The 14,071-nt window shown below is 41.5% G+C and overlaps 1 protein-coding gene across 4 annotated transcripts in view; it reads left to right on the top strand.

Annotated features, from left to right (window-relative positions):
• Positions 1–3,137: 3,137 nt before the first annotated feature.
• ncoa3 (nuclear receptor coactivator 3) overlaps positions 3,138–14,071 on the top strand; it is a 30,599-nt gene continuing 19,665 nt past the window's right edge. For all 4 annotated transcript variants that reach the window (XM_069713522.1, XM_069713496.1, XM_069713505.1 and 1 more), the window contains exon 1: positions 3,138–3,215. The gene's annotated coding sequence lies outside the window, so the exon portion shown is untranslated. The remainder of the gene's footprint in view (positions 3,216–14,071) is intronic.

The following is a 14,071-nucleotide window of genomic DNA, read 5'->3' on the forward strand; positions in this document are numbered from 1 at the left end:
TTGCCAAAAGCAGGGAATACACATGCATGTTGTGTGTGTGTGTGTGTGTGTGTGTGTGTGTATTAGTGCAAAGTGTGTAATAATGTTGCTAAGGTCCTGTCCAAAGGCTGAGCTCCCTGTTAAGTGTGAAATATTATTAAAGCAGACAAACTTCAGAAAAAGCTATGGACTCCAGGACATGCTGCCAGGGTGCCCCCAAAACTGAGCTCTAGGACCCAACTGAGCCACAACTCCGCCCCTGCTCTGTGGGCCCTGTACATTCAAGTTTGTCACCATTAGGTGCACATCCCAACGGATGGATTAGACAGCGGTCTGCCCAAGACAAGGCACAGGGACCAAAAGGTGTAGCCAGGGGCCTATTGTCACATAATCTGCCTATATCCACATCACAGAACTAGCTACAAAGTGCATCTTGACTATTGCCAAACAAATAACTGTGAGCTAAAATAATAACAACAGTTTGTTATGGAGTGTATGGTAAATGTATCAAACACAAATGTATTTAGCCCAGTGTAAATACACTGTGTACAACAGATAATAACTGTCTTAAAACTGGATTTTGTAAATGGGTTCTTCCAGCACAGTCCTATAATATAATACCATAATGCACAGTTGACAAATTGTGAAGCTGGGGGTCTTAAAGTACAATAGCAACATTTGAGGAGATAGATTTGAAAAGTTGAAACTTAGATAGCCTCTGATAACCACCAAAGTCAGGCCTATGGTAAAAAGTGTGTCTGCATAAAATAAAATAAACTGTACGTTGCTGCTTTTCCTCATTTTAACGAAGGTTGTTTTTTGTTTTTCCATGAGTCCCTTTGCCTCCTCAATTATCTTTGCAAAATTAACCAGAAGTTACATATGATTATCTAAGGAGTTATCTTAAATTAATATTAGGCTAACTGAAATCGCATGAGCTTCTCAAGACTCCCTGAACAGGGTTAGGTCAGCCTACAACGCCGTGAAAATATTTGAACGATAACAACATTATCTGGTGACATCCCACACAGAAAGTTCGTGTGTGTGATCTGCGTCAGCTCCTACTGCACCTGTCCGGCGTCCGGACTGCAGACGGTGACTGCTGACCTCAAAACCTCATCCACCGGGTCGGCCGACTGGTAACGAGCCTCGCGCTCCCCAAGATGGCGCGAGAGCGAGAGCTTCGCCACTCAGGTCAGCTCCTGGCTGCAACCGTGATGTTTTTATGACTGCTTTTTCTCTCAGTAGATCAATTCTACAGGTAAATTAAATTCTTACGGATTTTTATGACCCCTGAAACTAGACGTTGATGAAAATATGAGCCAAGTAGAACCCCTACGCGAGCTTTCTCATAATCTCCAAAGGTTCAAACAGATAGATATCAGAATATACTTCATTTGCAAAGCTTTTTGTGTGTTTTAGGCTGTAAATAACAGGGTCCGGCAAGGTTTCTGTGTTTTCACTGTTTTTTTTTTTTTTTTAGTAACTTCATTGGATGTGCCTTATAGTTGAGTTTTGGCCTACAATACAGCACTTCAGAAGAATCAGTGATTTTCCTATTTATTGTACTTCTTTCTTTTATTTGGAAACATTTTGATTAGACAGTAGACAAGCTTTACTGAACTTTAAACTTTTTATTATTTGACACGCTGTAACTTGGAATGAATGCTTTTTGTCAAACTTTAAGATTAGGCTAAATAGCTATGGGATTTGTAACTTGGAAATGAAACCCTAAAATATGTTACTTCATGAAGGATGCATGAGATCTTGTTCAGCTTTGTTGCAGCTGTTGAGCAGTAGGGGGGATGGGAGAGGATTTGACGCAAAGAAAGGCATGCTGTTTGCTCTTTGCAGGTAAACCAATCTGAATACATTAATGATTGTGGGGCTATCTCCTGTCCTTTCAAACTGTTATCTCCTGTCCTTTCAAAGTGAAAAGAGGCAAGTGGGGAGGGGGGATGGGATAAAGTGTCTTACTGAGGGGGGATGCCAGTTTTCTATGTATGGTGGGGGAAGGGGCACAAACAGAGGGCCACAGGGCCCCTCTTTGGGTCTTCATGGAATGTAATCAAGGCTCTCCCAGGCAAGCAGATTTACAAACAGACCAAAACACAAATAAAACAGAAATACGCTTTTTACTTATGATCAATTCCTTATTCATTAAAAGGTCTCTGACAAACAAGCTGCATCAACCCAGATTACTGTGGATGCAATCATGGTTTGCATCACTACTGTGCTGCAATGGTTGTAATGAACTTCACTGCCTTCTAACAACTTAAATAAGCAACGAGGACTTTTTTGCACACAGACCCTTTAATTTTTTTTTCATATCAAAGTTAAAAAGATTGCAAAGCGATTTGTGTTCAGACAGGAAAGAGCAATTGATAAATTGATTACACAATTTAATACTGCCCCCTCTTCAGTCCCTTCACCCTCATTGTCCTGCCCTCCCTCAATCTTTGGCCCTCACTCCCTCCTCACTTGTAAAAATCCAAAACTAGTGTGCCTGAGAGATCAACTTGGAGACAGCTACTTCCATCATCTGTGGCTACTCAGGGACCACAGTAGCTCCACACTTAAACTAATATAACCAACACTAGATCAATAATCTTATCAGGCTGCACATTTTGCACATGTGAGTGGCACTCACATAACTGCAATAAGATATGGCTGAAATGTGTAATGCAGCGAATTCATTTAAAAAAAAAAAAAAAAGAATCATGATGGCTAATCATTATGTGGCAATTTTATTTATTCCTTCTTAATTCAGTCCAGGCCATTGGGGATTTTAACCTGAGTTTGAGTAGAAGCAAAAAAAATAATAATATTATTACATTATTTTTTTTTGTAAAGGTTTATATTTGTATGTATATTGAATAACACAGAAATGTAATAGTATTGTAATTTGTTTGCATAAAGTCGCCTTTCTGCCAGCCTATAAATAAAAAATTTAAAAAATGTAATCTCTACCCTAATAATATCAGTGACTGCTTCTCATGTCACCTACGGGTACTGGTGAACGTGTAGTCCCATTTTCACAACGTGCCAAACAGTGTGATGCTGCTTGCAAAGGCCAACAACTACATTACCCACAATTCCCTTTTGCTCTGCCACAAGCTCGCTCCCTCCGCTCTGGGAGTGTTTCCCATTTAAACAAACACGGTCTTGCCGAAGATGGCGGAGAGTTTGTAGAGGCGTTAAAGAAACTGCTGTACTCAATGAAAGCGTCGAAGCCGGTGAGTTTTCTGCATTTTGGTTTACGATTTGGTTGAAAGCAAGTTTTGAACACGGTCATCAGAGTGTTTGAACGTGCACATTTGTTACAGTTGGTGTTGCTTCGTTTCCGAGCAGCCTGTGGGTTTTTTTTTTTTTTTGAGCCGCCGTGATACAACGAACCACCACTGTCTTTATTTGTTATGAAATGTTTGTTACGATGCTGTTACCTCCACAACTATGAAACACGAGAGTTATTCACATTAAACTCGGCTCGCTTCATGTTCCGTTCTTTTCGTGTTTGTCGGCGTTTCCATGATCCGCTAGCTGCAAAGTTTACGAGACGGAGGCTCTGATTCGCCGGGGTGTGATAATCCCGGCTGTTAATACTCAACAACTCGCTCACGAGTGAACTGGTTTTGGTGTTTCGAAACATTAATGTTAACTTTGTAGCGCTTGTTAGACTTTGTCCTCATTGTCCGCAACGCAGCGGAATAGCTTTTTGGGGCACTACATTGTTTCTCCACACCGTCCGCTTCGCCTCAGTTTCAGCCGGACTGCTGATCCCGTCTGTTCTCGCAGCTCATGTCGGTCACACCGCTGTAGCTGTCCCGTGTAAGAAAATCACGTTTAAATGGGGTTTTATTGGCCGTCTGTTACAGCTTTCTAACCTGCACTGGGAATGTTACTGTAGGTGAATTACCCCTAAAAAGTGATATGTACCCATTTTTTTTGTGTGTGTGTTTTGTTTTTGTTTTTGTTTGGGGGAATAGTTTCTCACTTTATGATCTTGACATAGAAAATGCAACAACAGCTAACAATGAGCAACGATCCAGTTTAGCACACATGAAGTCATGTGGGATTAGAAAGACACAAAATGATACTTTTCTGTGAGGAGGTCTTATTTCCTTGGTGGTAATGTTTTTGGTGTTAACCAGTTGCACTTCATGTATTTACCAGTAATCTATATTATTCTCCTTCACTTGCTGACTACCAAACTTGAACTGACTGCCCGGTGTGGCTGCTCTGGACAATCCACAGCATCTGCTATTCATTTGCGTGACTGTATTCAGATTGCGTGTCCATGATTGTAATGGTTGGTGTAATGGCCCCATCACACCATGATTAAATGTTGGTTTTCACTGCTGATAAATCATATCAGACCGACAGGCTGGCAGAGGCTGATGGATGTGTTTCAGAGCAGAGGAAGATAAACACTCTCAGCGTTCAGGTACAGTCCTGGTTTGCTTTCTCTGCGCTTGACAAGGTGTATGCTGAGCACTCAGTTTTTGAGGTTGCAATAGGACATTCTTGGAGAGCGTGCTCACGTATAGCGAAACGATATGGTGGTAGGTTAGTCATTCCACTGAAACGCTTCAAGTCTAGTTGAGAGTGTACTGTCACTCTCTGCCTTGGGCCATCCTTGCCAATACTTGCAGGTATTCACATCTCAATGCTTATTCTGAAATCAGCCTGCTATTTTTGTCACATGCTAACGTGGCTGTTGCCTGTGGGAGTTTTCCCCCCACTTTTTGGATTTCAGTCACTCATTAAATCGACTGATATGGTGATAACGCAGACATTAATTGGTGTGTAGCTGCCTGGGAGTGAACAAGGGAGAATGTTGCTGCTGGCAGTCTTCGGCCATCAGATGAGCTAACTTGTCTTTATTTTGAGCTTGATAGAATGCCATTACTCAAGCTCTACTCAAGCTCACGTATGTGGTATTTTTGTAAGTGGTAGAATGACCACTGTGGGAACCTGGCCAATGAAGTGCTTCTGCTCATATTCTTGGCAAATGGAGCCCCCTGTCCCCCATTCTCTGTCCCTTTATCTACCACTTTCTTTCTCCCTCTCACAGGGTGTCAGGCTGTGTTAACAATGAATCAATCTTAGGGGGGATTCTTTGACTGCAGAAGTGACTGCGATGGATGCATGGCTTTCGCTCTTTGTCTGCCGGCCCCTACGCTCTCAATTATTCATTAACTTATCACTTTTTCTCATGGGTCTGGGAGAAGTCTCTGGTGGCAGATTTCTGAGGTTACATCGCCTGATTGATAAAATGAGCATGAATTTGGTGGCACTACTGATATTTCACTAGTACTTGTATCGGTTACTTTTGATGTTGAATTATCTTGTTGGTATCCTGTCAATATTACAATAAACATGTCAAAATTTACTTTTTGTGAGACAGTTTCCAAACATATTTTGTAAACAAATCTAAGAACAAGACATGGGAAATAATACATCTACTGTATGTAAAAGTACACTAAAATTTAACTGTCCAGTAAAGTTGGTTACACTTTTGATGTCTAGTATATTGAACAGAGTATGTCAAAACGTCCCTTTTTGAAATGAAATATTCATTAATGAAATACTTTTCAAAAAAATGTTACTGCCTTAACTTTGCTACATTATCTCCCTTCTTTATGTTATTGGACAATGATTCATGCTATTTGGTTTCGTTGATTTCTAAATACTGACTCCGCAACTTTTATGTGACACTTTTATGATGACTGTCCAATCTGTCTTTGCCACGTGGTATTTTGCTCCGTGATGTCTGAGTAGATGCCATTCTTAGTGATTCATCAGTCTGCGTGCCTTTAAAAGACTGAGATAATAAGTTTAGTTTCGAGTATCTGCCAATCGGCCATGTGGTATGTGTTCAAGTTCACAAGAATAGTTGTGTGGACGAGCAGTGGCTCCCAGAGAACTCCTGATGACACACAGCTGAAAAGACAGCCTGGTTGTTTCCCCTAATTGAAATATGACTCCTTGATCTTAGTACCTTTTTGTTAGGCAGCAGTACAGGGAGTGCAGAGTTAATCAAGGAAAACGGTTTCTCTCCCTTTGACTTAAAACATCCAACTGGGGAAATAGTGCATCTTTAAATTATCACTCATTATTATATCTTTGATGTTAGTGAAGTTTACCTTGATATATTCCCAAATCAAGTTAGAGTATTCAACAGTGTTTGATTCTCTGAAAACTAATTTCCACACTAGTTAAACTTCACTTTGACCTGTGATCCAAAGTTGTTTTACAACCAGGTGTATTAAGAATTCAAGTTTCCTGTGGTCAGCTCAAGCTGTGTAAAACATCCTGTTTCGTCCCAACATCTCATGGTCACTGGTGCAGTGACAGTGATCTCCATTTGTGTTTGTTGAAAGTGCACATCACACTGCTGTGTTGGTGTAGTAGAGCACAACAGGTAGGTCTGCTTTATCTGCCTACCTCTACAGAGCTAAATATAGAAATCTCTACTCAACAAGACAGTCATGTTTCCCCTCCTGAAATATTTACAGTTACTTTGCCCAAACAAACGAAAGTTGAGAGTATGAAATGAGAGCTTCTGAAACCAGAGAAAGCCAGACCACCAGCTCAATAAGACCCAAGTCAATTAGTGTAGTTTGCACTCTGACTCTATTTTAAGTCACTTCTTATTCATGCCGTCCGTCCCCTCTTCTTCAACTCTGAGGTAAAACCTGAGCGAATGGGTCATAGCTGAGCCATATGTGAGCCATGCACACTTCTGAAAGCCAAACAGGCAGCCTGAAGCAATCATTGCACCCAATTCTAGTTTATAACCAGAAAAGATTTGGAACAGTTCTCTCTCGCTGGTCCTCCTTGATTGGATGAAGGCATGAGTTTATTAGGGAAGGGAGTGCCAAGAGCTTTGTCCCCCTCCCCTCAATGCCCTTAGTCTTTAACTTCAACTCCCCCTTTAACTTTCGCTCCCCCAGCTGAAGAATGCTCGTAAAAACGGGTTCACCTGAACAAGCCAGTGGGAGGGTAGTACCCTGGCTTAGTTTTGTTACTATTGTAAAATGTTAGCAAGACCTTGTTTGTGTTTTGTTTAGGGCCCCATTTTATGAAAAATGCTTTGGGGAGAGACGGCAAGGGTGAAAAAACAGTTTGGTTTGTGAGATAACTGCTACCAGATGCTCGCTGTCTGTTATTCAGCATAAAGAGAAGGAGAAAGAAAGGCTGGTGAAGAGGGAAAGAGATACTGTCATCTCTGAATGAACTTTTCAACCGCTTCATGGACACTTTCCATCTTTAACTCTTAGTCTGCACAATTCTCGTCCCATGAATGCTTTGCCGCCATCAAACATAAAAGAAAGTTGTTTTGCCCTCGTTCAGACTGACACGGTGACCATCAAACACGTGTCGGCGTCTATCTGTATGGGTCAGTACATTTCAGTCGAGCAGCGATGGACATGGGTTGGACGATACCCGGCTTCAGTAGAACAGAGTTGCTATCAAGAGTGGAAATGAATTAAGTGGTATGGACCTTTTAAATGTCATCTGACTGGCTGAAAAAGGAGAGAGAGAGAGAGAGAGAGAGATAGAAAGCAAGCATGTGCGGGCGATCAGGGAAGAGAGGGAATGTGCATAATGGGCAGACAGACAGGTTACACTGAAACCTAACTTGTACCTTATTGTCTGATGCAGTTGTGTTCTTTGCTTCATCAGCGACTTGTGTGGAACTACACGGTAGACTGGGCTGAAACAGAGGGCGAGTCTCATGAATGGGTTGACTGTGCATCGGGTAGACTTGTGTCTTATCTGCTGTCTGAAACTGCAATTAGTTTGCAAGCAAAACTGCAGAGGCCTTTCGTCTTGACTCCTGCACGGTGCGGAACTTCTCGGTCCCACATTATCACAAAGTTTGTGTTTACTGGCCTCGATAGTCGATTCCTCCTAATTCATCTGTGTTAAATGGTTGGTTGCTTGTTTTTTTTTCCTTTTGTTTACATTGTGTTCCTCTTTCTCTGCACGTCTCCAAAATGAAACGGTTTGATGTTGAATTTAGTTGGCAGCGGGGCGTGGTTTCTGAGTCTGTCTGGATTGAGAAGCAGCTGCTGGCATGGAGCGAGTGTTGCTTGTTGTAAGGGGATATGTGATCGAGCAAGCAGGGACTGTAAGGGGTCTACCAGTTCATTTGCAATTTTGAAATCTCCTTTCATTAAGGACGTTGACACAGGTTGGACTGAGTGTGTAGACATTTACTTCGAGCTCTGTGCTCAACACCAGTTTTATTTTTCCACTGCGAATTTGACTTTATTGCAGCCTGAGTTCAAAGAAGAGTCAAGTCCTGTATGACAGACTTCCACACCATCGTTAAAGGCTCCAGACTTACTACAGCATGTCAACACTGGCAAGGCATGTGTCAGGTAATTTATTACCCATAATTCTTAATTGGCTCTGATTTTTTTTTTTTTCGTCTTTTTTTTCCGCTCCTTTCTGAATGAAGTGGAAAATGTTCCTTTCACTGTTCTTGACTCTGCCTGGTGACGTCAGCTCTGTTTATGTGGCTTGTTGTTAAGGCAACACTCTAATCAAAAGGTTGCTGCTCTGGAGCTTACTGTTTTCCCCAGAATAGCAGAGCTAACACTTGCCGCCTGACATTGCCACATCACATCAAGATTTATAGTGAAGTCCTTCCAAATAACAGTTCCAAAAGTTGGGCATTAAGCTGATCCAGTATATAGAGGTGGCTCCACTTTGGCCTGTGATCACCATCTTTCCGTTGGGCCTGTTCCATATTTTGTTCTTATATGCACTTCTGTTTGATATTGCCATGCTAGATCCAATGATTCTGTATGACATAAATAGGAGCAGTAAAGGTCCCCAGTCAATTAGCACTGCTCAAACAGTCTATGCTATTCAAATCCGTCCCTGTTCCATGTGGCCGCCCTTGAAATTGAATGAAAGCTAAACATTATTAAAAGCAATTTATGAGTTTTGTTTTAAGGACTAAAATAGTTTTGACAGTTGTGGGGGCCAAAGACACAGCCAGTGGTGCGGATCAAAAGTGTGTGTCGACACACGGTGAATTATTGGGCTATTTAAGGACTTTTTCCTTAATAAAAAATGACTAGACCTACAAGATTCCATATTCATTTAATCTCACAGCACCACAGTTTTACCAAAGCTCTGGAGCCTAGTTGCAACATGTTCTTCTTCTCCTTGTGTTGGTTAATGGAGGTTGACTGACAGCTTTCAGGTGCGTAACCAACACCTTCAACATATTGCAACCAGGCACCGGTAAAATCCAATTAAGGAAGAAAAATAGTCTTAATGACTGTTGGAATATTTGAAAATGATGACCCGTCCCTACTACTAATCGGTGACTTGGTCTTTGATGGAAAAAAAGGATTGGTCCCTTCCTCTTGTTTGCATTGTGGCTCCGGAAAGTCTCTTGTCAAGCTTATTTGCAAGTGATTCTTATCGCATCTAATTGACGACTCCCGTGTGTCCTTATCTTGTGACCTACAACCAACTCAGTATTTCCATACGAAAGCAGATACAAAGGGAATGGGGGTGACCGTCAACTGTTTGTCAACTGTATAAAAGCTGCTCTATGGAAGAGGACTGGGTGGAGAGTGGGAGACGAGGACGGTGGAGGAGAGGACTGTTGGGGAGGACTGCTTGAGAGCCATGCTGGAGAACTGCTGGGGAGAGCACTGCTGGACACCTCTGTTTGAGGGTGCATGTAGTTGCTCCTTCTTGCAAAAATAAAATGTCCGATGTGTTTGATTTTGAACCAAGCCTCTTGAGTAATTTTTCCAACAGTCTTAAAGGATGTGACTTAAAGCAGTAGCAGCAACTTTTTTTCTTTTCTTCCTTCTGGTTGAAACGGTGAATACGTGTCTGCAATTTTTGTTGCTATTTTTTTTGTTTGTTGTTGTTGTCTTTTCAAGCTTAGAAGTGTTTTGTTTTAAAGGCTTTTTGAAGAGCAGGGTCTGCAGGAATATTGACGCTTTTTGATGCCCTCCGAAAGCCAGAACGTGTCTTTTCGATCAGCCTGTGTTGTCCTTTGCTTGCTGCCTCAGTGAAAAGGACTTGATTACCAGTGCAGGCTTAATCACTCAACAGATGGGACAAAGTGCAGTGTCACAAAGACAAAAACAAACCCACAGTTGGACCGCGCGTGTGTGTGTGTGTGTGTGTGTGTGTGTGTGTGTGTGTGTGTGTGTGTGTGTGTGTGTGTGTGTGTGTGTGTGTGTGTGTGTGTGTGTGTGTGTGTGTGTGTGTGGACTGAGCAGCTCTGATGTGATTCCTAAACAGATTCCCAGGTGTTGTGATAAAACCCCAGCGCAGCTACTTGTTCCTGAACTTGCCTTTTCTGTCTGTCTTTCAACAATCCATCTTTGCAACCCAGCCTGTCCTCATAAAACACATAAACACACGTGTGTACGTAAAGCATTGCAGTTGAAGGAACATAGAAAAAAAAAAAGTAGCAGGCCATCCTGAGCACATGAGGATTCTGTTTGTGTTATATCTTCTTTTTTCTTCATTTACATGTCAAGTTGTAAAATAATCCTCATGTGATTCGGAAATTTTTAGGTAAATTGGGGGATTTACTTTTTTTTTTTTTTTTTTTTTTGTACCAAGGTTAGCCTCATCCTGCACAATCAAATAAAACAGTTATTGATAGTTTCTTCTGCTCCTGCTCTCTGTTTCCCCCTGTACCTCATTTCTGGAATCTTTTTCACCTCAGCTCTGTCAACACATGAAACTGGCCAGTTGAAAGAAAGGAAAAGGAGTCATAAGGGGAAAAATGGGAGGTGGGAGGGGCTGAAGTTGTGAAACTGGCGTCAAACCATCTTTTGAGTGGAATTCTTTGCAGGGGTCAGAGTTCAGGCGCTGCAGTGTGGCGCTGTGATTGGCTGAGGAAAGGTGAAATGAAAACCACAGTAAACTTTTGACCCCGGCTGCAGGAACGCCCAGGCTCAGCTCTGGCTGGTGGAACAGAGCCCGCTCTCTTCCTGTGTTTACTCCACCAATCCAACAGGGACGGTGGGGAGAAGTGGAGGAAGGGAGGGGGGAGGGAGCGAGCTCAGAGAGGGAGGAGAGAAAGACACAAGAGCGAGAGGGAGGGAGGGAAGAGAGAAAATCTTCAGTTGCACAGTTGAAACGTGTCCACAAAAACACACACACACACACACACACACACACACACACACACACACACACACACACACACACACACACACACACACACACACACACACACACACACACACACACACACACACACACACACTGCCTCTGAACTGCAAAGTAAAACTCAAGCACAGTATTTTATATCAGCATTAGGGCATTTCAAAAATATTGCCAAAACAATTACAATGGTTAACATATCTTCACACGGATTTATCTGCAGCTACATGAGATTTGTATACTCACTGCATCTGCATCGCATGCTTGTAATGATGTGTGTGTTATCAGACTGGGCAGCATGGAGGCTGATCAGGCCCTGGCGTTCTGGCTCCCCAGATAAAAGGCTGTTTAGCCATTGATTAATGAGCTAATTTCCATAATATTAGCCTTGTGTGATCACAGCCGACTGCATTTTGTTTGGTCACTGGGGTCTCCTCTGGACAATGCAGTGTCCTTGCGCTTATCTCCTCGCTATATGCTCCAAGATGTCAAGCTTATAGAAAATGAAGGGATTATTAGAAATGCGGCATTATGGTGGTGCTATGTGATGAGTTAGCTGGTTGAATTTGTGTCTGCGTGGCTCCTCTCCTATTCTTTTCTATTCTTTGTCCGTATTCATGATGGATAGTTGCAGGAGATGCATGTGTGACGCGCGCACACACACACACACACACACACACACACACACACACACACACACACACACACACACACACACACACACACACACACACACACACACACACTCAGTGGAATCTGCCATCTCTTTGTTTTCACCTTCATTTATTTTCCCTGTTCTTTCTACACATTGCAGTTTGTGTGAGAAAATGGGGAGATGCACACGGAGCCTATGGGAGCTCTTGTGTGCGTTGGGTAAGGGTGGGGGATGTTTTTCAGAGAGGAAACAATCCTGTGAAGGTAGTTCTCCCTCTGCTTTGAACTACCCCCCTTCCTTCTCTACATCCATCTATGGACATCATGTACATCATGACATTAATCTTTTTTCGGAGGAAATTTCAAATGCACTTTAATAGTTTTGCACTCAGTGTAGAAGCGTCGCAGATGGGTTATAAAGTGTTGTAGATATTCAATTAATTTTTTTATTTGATTGTACAAATGTATAGAACACAGATTTATGTGTTTTGCTGATTGTTTTTATATTTTTAAATTTTTTTTATTTAGACTGAGGCTTCATTTTCTAACTGATGTAACTGATCTTCACAAACTCTAATGTGTCTCTGACGTGTTTCTGTCTGCTTTACCAACCTGCTTCCTCTTCTCGCACATTTGCGTCACCACCACAGTTTTGAAAGGTGTGCTTTATTCCTCTCTGAACTGCTCCTTGTATGACTTCAATATAAAGTCTAAATCAGCCACGCTTGTTGAGGCTTTTTATCTGTAAGACTTCAGTGAATTAATTGGGTAAAACAAAAGTCTGTTGTTTTATTTTTGGCGTCAATCCCGAACTCAGAACTAGTTTGAATGGACCTTCACATGAAAACTGTGCAGACAGAAATGTCTTGCTGTACCACCAGCCACACTACAGACAAATAAGGACCCAGCCTGTGTTTTCCAGTGTGGTTTTTAAGCCTCGTTGGTATTTCACAGATGGCCGTCACATCTAAATGGAGGCTTTCTCTTATTTGCAGCTTTACTTTTTCAAAATCCACATTTGTTACACATGTCCCCTTCATCCCCTTTCCTGAATCTCATTGTGTGGCAGCAGTCTCCATTTTGCCATCAAAACCTTTGTCTCCAGTATAGTCCTGCTAGGACACTTTTTTGTTAAAATTGTCTGGTATGTTAAAAAAAAAAAAAAAAAAAAAAAAGGGCCAAAAGTAATGTCCACCAACAACAAAGGTCCATTTGACTCTATGACAAATGTTTGCTCCTGGAAATGGTCTTCTTGACATTTTGGGAATTCCCCAATAATTTTAAGAGATGATAAATGGCCACTAAAAAAAAGTTTAGTTATAAGAAGTTATATGAAGCAAGAACAGCAATACTGTCCACAGTTCCCCTGTTTTCCTGCCATTCAGAAAGAGAAAGAAAATATTTCCAGCTTAGACATCATAGCAAGTAGGTCGGCAGTCACTGTGGATGTGCTATTGCTTTAGATTTAAAATATAAAAATATGATTTCATGGCCTTGGGCACAATTTTCTCTTGTTCCTTTGTCAGTTTATTTTGTAACTTTACTTACATGACTAACTCTCAGCTGTCTGACTTTTTAGAGCAGTTTGTTTCATTTACTCAAACTAACGCTGAAGTATTTTGAAAGAACTACTCATTTTAATGGATTTCTTTTTAAATCGATTTTTGGTCTTTTTTCCCTGGTTGTTGTTCAGCAGTACTTTTGTTACATGTTTTGTACCCGTTTATATCAGTGTAGCTCAGTGACGTCAACACATTTAAGGAGGATTTTTTTTTTTCTTGGTAATGACCCTTCACCAAACTCCTCTCCTGAACTTTACTTTTCCAATGAAAGCTTTTATTCCTCTCCGAAAACACAGGATCACAAGTGCAAAGAGCATGTTTAACAGTGTTTGTCAGCTCTAAGATAAGCTGATAACTGTGCTGGCAATAATGCTGACAAAATACTGCCCACTACGATTTGTTTGATTTCTCAGCATAACTATTTCCTTCTTTGTCATGGCCACAGAGTCAGATCATGACACTTTACCACGCATTTCCAAAACCATCCGGAACAAAACATTACAGTGTTTCCCTTCAGTATTACACAGTACACCACAGACTCATTAATCCATCATGAATGGATGGATGAAATTGATAACTCATTTCTTAGCACTTACAACAGAGACCTTAACTATTGCACAACTGTCTATTTTACTCAAAGGGTCTAGAACTCCAAATAACTTGTTTTTTTCCGTACATGTAGGCTTTCAATTAAGACTGTGTTTCAATGATCT

Source organism: Brachyistius frenatus, unplaced genomic scaffold (assembly GCF_029030835.1).
Source record: "Brachyistius frenatus isolate BFR_SWC_R1_liver_20210118 unplaced genomic scaffold, ASM2903083v1 Contig_4, whole genome shotgun sequence".
NCBI classification, from domain to species: domain Eukaryota; kingdom Metazoa; phylum Chordata; class Actinopteri; family Embiotocidae; genus Brachyistius; species Brachyistius frenatus.